This window comes from Psittacula echo (assembly GCF_963264785.1).
Source record: "Psittacula echo genome assembly, chromosome: Z".
Classification (NCBI taxonomy): domain Eukaryota; kingdom Metazoa; phylum Chordata; class Aves; order Psittaciformes; family Psittacidae; genus Psittacula; species Psittacula echo.
The window spans coordinates 74,324,997-74,332,133 of record NC_137742.1 but is presented as its reverse complement, the minus strand read 5'-3'; positions in this window follow the sequence as shown (position 1 = coordinate 74,332,133).

Genomic DNA, 7,137 nt, shown 5'->3' with positions numbered 1-7,137 from the left:
CGTTGCTTTCAAGTGCAGCTGAATTATTTATGAGAGTATCTTGATGTTCGGTGGGGAATGTCGGTATGGCGTGTCTAACTATAGCTGACACTTGGGGATCCATATCTCATTTTCCACCCGTGTGAAATGAGAAGCCTACAATGTGACCAGCTTTTCAGTTTTCAGGCTTCCACCCACAAAGTAAACACAGTGTAATCACCAATAGCAAGTAATAGATTCAGCAGCGGGTGGAAACAAGGAAAGTTGCTTGTACAATCAGAAAAGCTGCATCCAGAAATTGTGGTTCATTAAGGAGTTGGTGGAGGCAGTTATTTATTTTTATTACATCATTTTTAGAGGGCAGAGTCCCATTTTGGAGTCTTTGCACATGAAAGAAAAACACCATGGTCTACAGAGCTTACAGCCTGCAGAGCAGCCCAACCACACTGACCAGTGTAGCAGTGAGCATCTCTGTCCTCCAGCTATGGCCAGCAGTAAATTATTTCAATTTTATTGTTTAGGATTTCCTCAAGGGACTCAGTCTACTACTTTGCCAAATGAGCAGAGAGGGTACTTTTTATTCTGTGGCAGCCTGTTAGCTGGATTTCAGCTCTGTCTCACATCTGATCATAAAGACTCTACCTTTGAAGAAAACTCTTCCAGTGCAGAGTGACACAGGGCCTCTCCTCAGCAGCTCTGGTGACTGGAGGTATGCTGTTCTTGTCCTGCATTCACCATCAGCTCACAGGATGGAAAGTCATATCTGAGCCTCATTCTCACCTCCAAGACATTGAGAAGCCTGGGAGCAAAGTTTCTGAAATGCCAGTGAAGGTTTGCCTAGCTAAACCACAGTCCTTCTTGATGATATATGGCTCTGTCTTTATTCAGCTGCTTTTCAGCACACTTCCAAGATACTTTAGTAATAACTAATTGACACAAGGAGAAATTGAAAACAGACCCATCTAGCTAATCAGCCATCCCAGAAAGAAGGTACCTGTGGAGGAACAGTCACAAGACCATCCTCTCTCATGCATTTAATGGTCTGTTTTGACATCTGACTCAGCCACTAATGATATTCTCAGAAGCTAGTACTAGTACTTTAGGGGAATTAGAAGGGGCTATTTCCACACTCAGACTTCTTCTGCAACTATAATCAACCAGTTTTCTGCAACAACTGCCCTCTGCTGCACAATAATCTTGGCCTGAATAGCTGCTAGTGGTAAATGACTCCAGTGGCTAATTCTGGTATATAATCTACACAAGTTGCCTTCACTTCATCCTCTCTTACACAAGGAGTGTTTACTGAGAACTTGCATCTTCACAGCTGATTTTAGAACCACCGGATCTCCTTGATGTTTCCAGGAATAACATTGCAGCTTCTATACCGTAGTTCTTCTCAGAATCACCAGATAACTGGCTCTGAACCATTTGCAAAGTTGTAGTAGGCTTTGTGGCACCAGGGGTTCTAACTTCCTTTCCCTCTTTGTCTTGGTTTACTTGTTGATTCCCACTGACTTCAGTACCAGAATGGTAGCTCCTCAAGTGGGTCAAGGAGAAATAGCCTCTAGCATCACAAGTAATCCTGAATAAAAATGGGACCAGGCTTTTGCTTTCCAGACCTCGTGAAGTTTTGTATTTTTCCTGTCTCTACTTCAGATATGTTTTTCCTCAGAAGCTGAAGGGAGGGTGCAGGCACAAAGAGACTAAAGCACATCTGAAAAGTTTTTCTGTAAACACCTTTAATGTTTTGTGTTGTTAAGAAACTGGTTCTTTAAATGCATCTGAAAACGTTGGGGTTTTTTTTGTCAACTGGAAAAGAAGCTGCTGCGTATGTGCATGTGGTGCAGAAGTCCTTGCAGTTTTCTCTGGGAAGTTTGTGGGTTTATAAAATCAGAAAGAATTAAAAAATCATATTTAATAGCATAATAGTGCTTTTACGTGGTTTTCTTTCCTTCCCTGTTCAGAAACCTCCCTTACACTCCAGGGGCTTTAATGTGGACCAGAGGTTTTAGGGACATGAGATCCCAGTCGTATCTGTCCAACCCCAGGGGAAGTGAACATCAGATGCTCACAGAACATCTGCAGCACTGTGTGGTCCCTGTTCACTTGTTGCTGGCACCGTCTCCTTTGGAACAGCCCATACCATGGAAGTCATAACTCCAGTGAGGACAAATCTTTACATCCATTTCTAGGTGTGAAAAAGGGGAGTAAAAACAGAAGACAACAGCCAGAATCTCTCTCCCAGCTGTTACCAGCATTTGAGAGCCTAAAGCTGCAGTGTATTCTCATTACCTGCCTATCTGTTCTATCTGTTGAAGGAGGAGGTTAGTTTTTGCAGGCAGTATCCTAACTGCTGAAGCCTTAGAAGCAGTGCCACTGTCCAGCCCTTAAAACAGAATTGTGTAGGACACTCAAGAGCTTGGGCAGGGGGAGAGCAGGGGGAGACTCCTCATGGACATGCGTGTTTATAGTCAGCATCGCATGAGCAAGTACCAGCAGAGTGCCAAAAGATTAGAAAGGGACTTGAAATTGGAGTTGTGCTGTACCTTGTAATCCATGCGACCAGTGCAAGACCTCATTGCTCCTTATCCTTGTATGTGGTGGAACACAACTGCTCTGATCAAGACAGCTCTGCCCAAGCACAGAAATGCAAACAGCATGGACTTGGGACCATAAGGAGTCCCCTTGAATTTTGTTAGCTGTCTTTTTACAGATCATTGCTGATGCTTTGCAAGCCACATAGCAAATCAGTACCACATCGTCTTTTTGGTCTGAGCAACAGGATTAGTTATTCAATGTTCTGAGTCTCAGATCTGCCATCTAGACATGCAGAATTAACAAATGCCTCAGCCTTCTGGTGGTCACAAAGCACTGTCCTTCCTCCATTTGAGTGTATCAAACACAGACATACTACCAGTGAAGGCAATTCCAAGTTTGTATCACAAAAACACATCACACAAGTAAGGTACAGATGGAGTTTATGCTCCAGTCTGCATCAGTGAAATCTAGTCACTGTGTCCCTCTGAAATGCTGTGGAAAGCTCACAGGCATTAGTAAAGGTCAGACAGTTGGACTGTATGTACCCCCCTCAGAGTATTCCAGATAGATGTTTGGAGAATGGTTTCTCAGAGGCACATCGGAACTAGTGCTTTGGCAGCTGACATGCTGGAGTCATGTCTTTAGCACAGTTGGTTTAGTCAGGCACCAAGCTATATTGCTTCATAACCTGAAAGCAGATGCTTTCCACTGTGGGCACATCGTATTCAGTAACAACTAGACATGGTCATGAGATTCTGAAGAACACACAAAAATGTTTTTCTTAGGCCTTGCTTAAGTTTTTTCTTAAGCCTTGCCAAAGTTTGCACATACAATTGTAGCTGGATTTCCGGGCTGGATCATTTGGCAAATTCACACAACACAGGATCAAATCATGTACTTTGTGGTGGTGCCAAAACCACCCACTGCTTGTGCACTGCCATTTGGTACAAAATTAGATGAAAGTGACTGCTGTATCAGACTGAGCACGGCAACAAGACAAGTAATACCAGCAGTTCTTTCTGCTGCTTTTATAACTGAGGGAAGCTTTTGTGTTCACACAGATTATCAGTCAAACCCTTAACTAATCACAAACCACTGTTAGGCTGTTGCCACTGACTGAACAAAGCTTTGCATGCTGGAAAGCACACACTTTTTTTTTGTTAAGTCTAAAAAGAGGTAACTTTTTTCCACATCACTTAGGCCTTGCTGGTAGTACTAGACCACCACTGCTGTAAGTCTGTACCTGCAAGTGTTCTGGATACTGGGCCTTCCAGCTTTTTCTTCCATGAAGCACAGAATGTGCATTTAAAATTTCTGCATAAAGTGACAAATTAATGAAGTGTGCATAGACTGCATTTAAGGTAAAATTTTGAAGGAATAGCCTGATTTTTTTTTCTTTTTTTACCGAAAGTCCCTTTAATTTCACAACCCTGTGATAAATATGGATACAGCACTTTTTAAAAAGCTGGTAAGATTTTACCGCATCCATAGCTCAGGGCTCAAGCCAGGTAAATTTTCTGCACGTGGTGACAGGCTGCGGCCAGTAGAGAGCCACGTGAATCAAGAGGTTAAATGTGTGCTTGTAACTGCAGCCGGAGCCATCACAGCACAGGAATCACCCATCACCATCCGAGAAACTTGCATTACTGATTCAAGGCTCAAAGCAGCACTCCTGTTCAACAGTGCTGAGCAGCCCTTCGTTTTCTCGGACTACAACATGCTAAGCATTCAAATGGACCATTCCCTACCAATCATACTACTACGGCCTGGAACGTCAGCGACACGTGAGGATCCTGCAGCCCCAGGCGCGGTACCACCCAGTGCCACAGTGAGCTGCTGCAGCACAAGCCCTCCTATACGGAACAGGCAAGTCCACAGGACAGTGACTAACGAACGGTGACTAACCTTTGAATCTGCTGTCAAAGGCAGCAGACACCCCCCAGCTCCATTCTAAAATACAAGCCAGTAAACCCTACATCTCTGTTTACCAGCTGCTCAGAAAAAAGCATCAGCAAGAAACAGACAAGCCGCAGCACATTGGGTTATGGATACTTAAAACTGTTGCCCATGTTCCTCACACTCAGAGGATGAAGATGCAGCACTACCCCCTTCAGGTTCCATGATCTCCTCATCCCACCTGTTCTCTACATTATTACTTCATACTGGCTTGCTGGCTGCCATCCCATTACAAGCTAAGCAAAGCGATTTCTATACCAGGACATATTCAAGAGTCTCCAGCTTCTCCTGTGTTACATGAAATCATGGTGTGCATGCAGTGGGGGGTTCGTTTGAAGGACAGGAACAGTCCAGGGTGTCTTTTTTCCAGATTCCACTGACACTAATGCAGTTTTCTGCCATCAGCTGTATAGTATGGAGACAAGCAGCAACACTGGGAAGTTAAGGCCAGGACAGAGGAGTGAGTGTGGTCAGCTAGGCCAGAGGTAGCACAGAATTGTCACATGAAATCACAGCATGACAGATGCTGCTCCTGAAGGAAACAAGTCAGTGTTCAGAAGCACAGAAAAGGGCTGGGATTTGCCCAAATAAAGCTGAGTATTCTTTTGCACAGTGTCACAAGATCTGAGTATCTAAAATAATTTTCAGACACAGAAGGTCTGAGTAGAGCACTAGTAAGGCAGCACTACTGGCGAGGCCACATCTGGAGTGCTGGGCTTCTCAGTACAAAGCCATGGACACACTGGAGAGAGTCCAACAAGGGGCCACAATGATGACAAAAGGGACAGGAGTGTCTCTCCTGTGATGACAGGCTGACATGTTCAGAGCTAAGATGTTCAGCATGGAGAAGAAAAGGCTCCAGGGGATCTCATCAGTGCATACAAATACCTACAGGGAGGCTGCAAAGAAGACAGAGCTGGACTCTGTTTAGTGGTGCCCAGTGACAGCAGCAGAGGCAATGGGTACAGACTGAAACACAGGAGGCTCCACTTCAGCATCAGCAAACACTTCTTCACAGTGTAAGGGTGACCGAGCACTGGCACAGGTTTCCCAGAGAGCTGGTGGGAGTCTCCCCCCTTGGGGACCTTCAGAAGCTGCCTGGACATGGTCCTCAGCACATGGCTCTAGGTGGTAGCCCCACATGAGTAGAGGGGGTTGGATCAGATGACCCGCAGGGCTCTTCCAACCTCAGCTTGTCTGTTATTCTATAACAGCACTGATACAGGAGTTAAGAAGAAGACAGTGAGCTAGCACACATGAATATAAAATTAAGGCAGAAGAGAAAAATCTACAAAATCTCAGCACAAGAGCTAGAGGAGGTAACCAAAACCCGCACAGCTGCATGTGAAGTGCTCCAGCTGGATGGCGTTCACAAAACCACCTGCAGAGTTAGCTCCTGCAAACCCAGCTTATAAAGTGCTGCTTTAACTTCTGTAACACTGCTTTGCCCTTCAACTTGAGTCTGCCCATTCTCTTGGATTGTGGCTCAAAAGCATGCCTTTGGCAAGATAAACTGTCCTTGAGATAGGACAGCGTGGTGATTAGTAAGTTCCATAACTCAGTGTGCAGGAACCCCTCTTAACTGGTGATCTTTCGAATTCCAGTAAACTCAAATTAACAGTTTAAACACTGTATATGTAATGCAGTGGACTTTATTTACCAATTCATTTTACAAGCCTTTGCAGAATTTTGGGGTGAGCAGAAAAAAAGGATGTTTTCGGTCCAGGTGAAGGCTAGCACTGAGTACAGTATTCCATGTACTTGCTCTGTGCTTCAGTCCTGTTAAACTTACCTGTGGTATCTCTGTGAAGTTCAGAAAATAATTTCCTGCTTTAATCTTCCACAGGATTCAACTTCTAGGCCTCTGGTCTACTTTCATTTTCATCACCACTCATCAGTAGGTTGTGAATACATGTGCAAACACAAGCTCATCACCAATAGACACAGACAACAGCAAGGTACAGCTTTACTATTTAAGCCCAAGTGGCAACCATTTATTCAATATCTTACCCACCAAAGGGACACCGCTGCTGGATAGCACCTCCCTGAATGTTTGCAAGTTTTAATCTGCATCTGCAGCCCTCTTCAAACTGCTTGGATTAACCTTCACAAAGGGTATTGCAGCAATTCAGTGACACACCAGTAAAGCTACTGTGTCTTTGATAAAAATGGTGAAATAATCATAGAATCACTTAGGTTGGAAAAGACCTTTAAGATCATCAAGCCCAACCATGTATCTAACACTGCCAAGTCCACCATTAAAAAATACCACCGAGTATCACGTCTACACATCTTCTACATACCTTCAGGGACAGTGATTCAATCAGTGCCCTGGCCAGCCTGTTCCAATGCCTGACCACTCTTTTGGGGGAGAAATTGTTCCTAATATCCAGTCTAAACCTCCCCTGGCACAGCTTGAGGTTGTTTCCTTTTGTCCTGTCACTTGTTCCTTGAGAGAAGAGACCAGCCATCTCCTGGCTCCATCCTCCTTTCAGGCAGCTGTAGAGAGCGATAAGGTCCCCTCTGAGCCTTCTCTTCTCCAGACTAAACACCCCCAGCTCCCTCAGGCATTCCTCATCAGACTTGTGCTCCAGGACCTTCAGCAGCTCTGTTGCCCCTTTCTGGACCTGCTCCAACACTTCAATGTCTCTCTTGTAGTGAGGA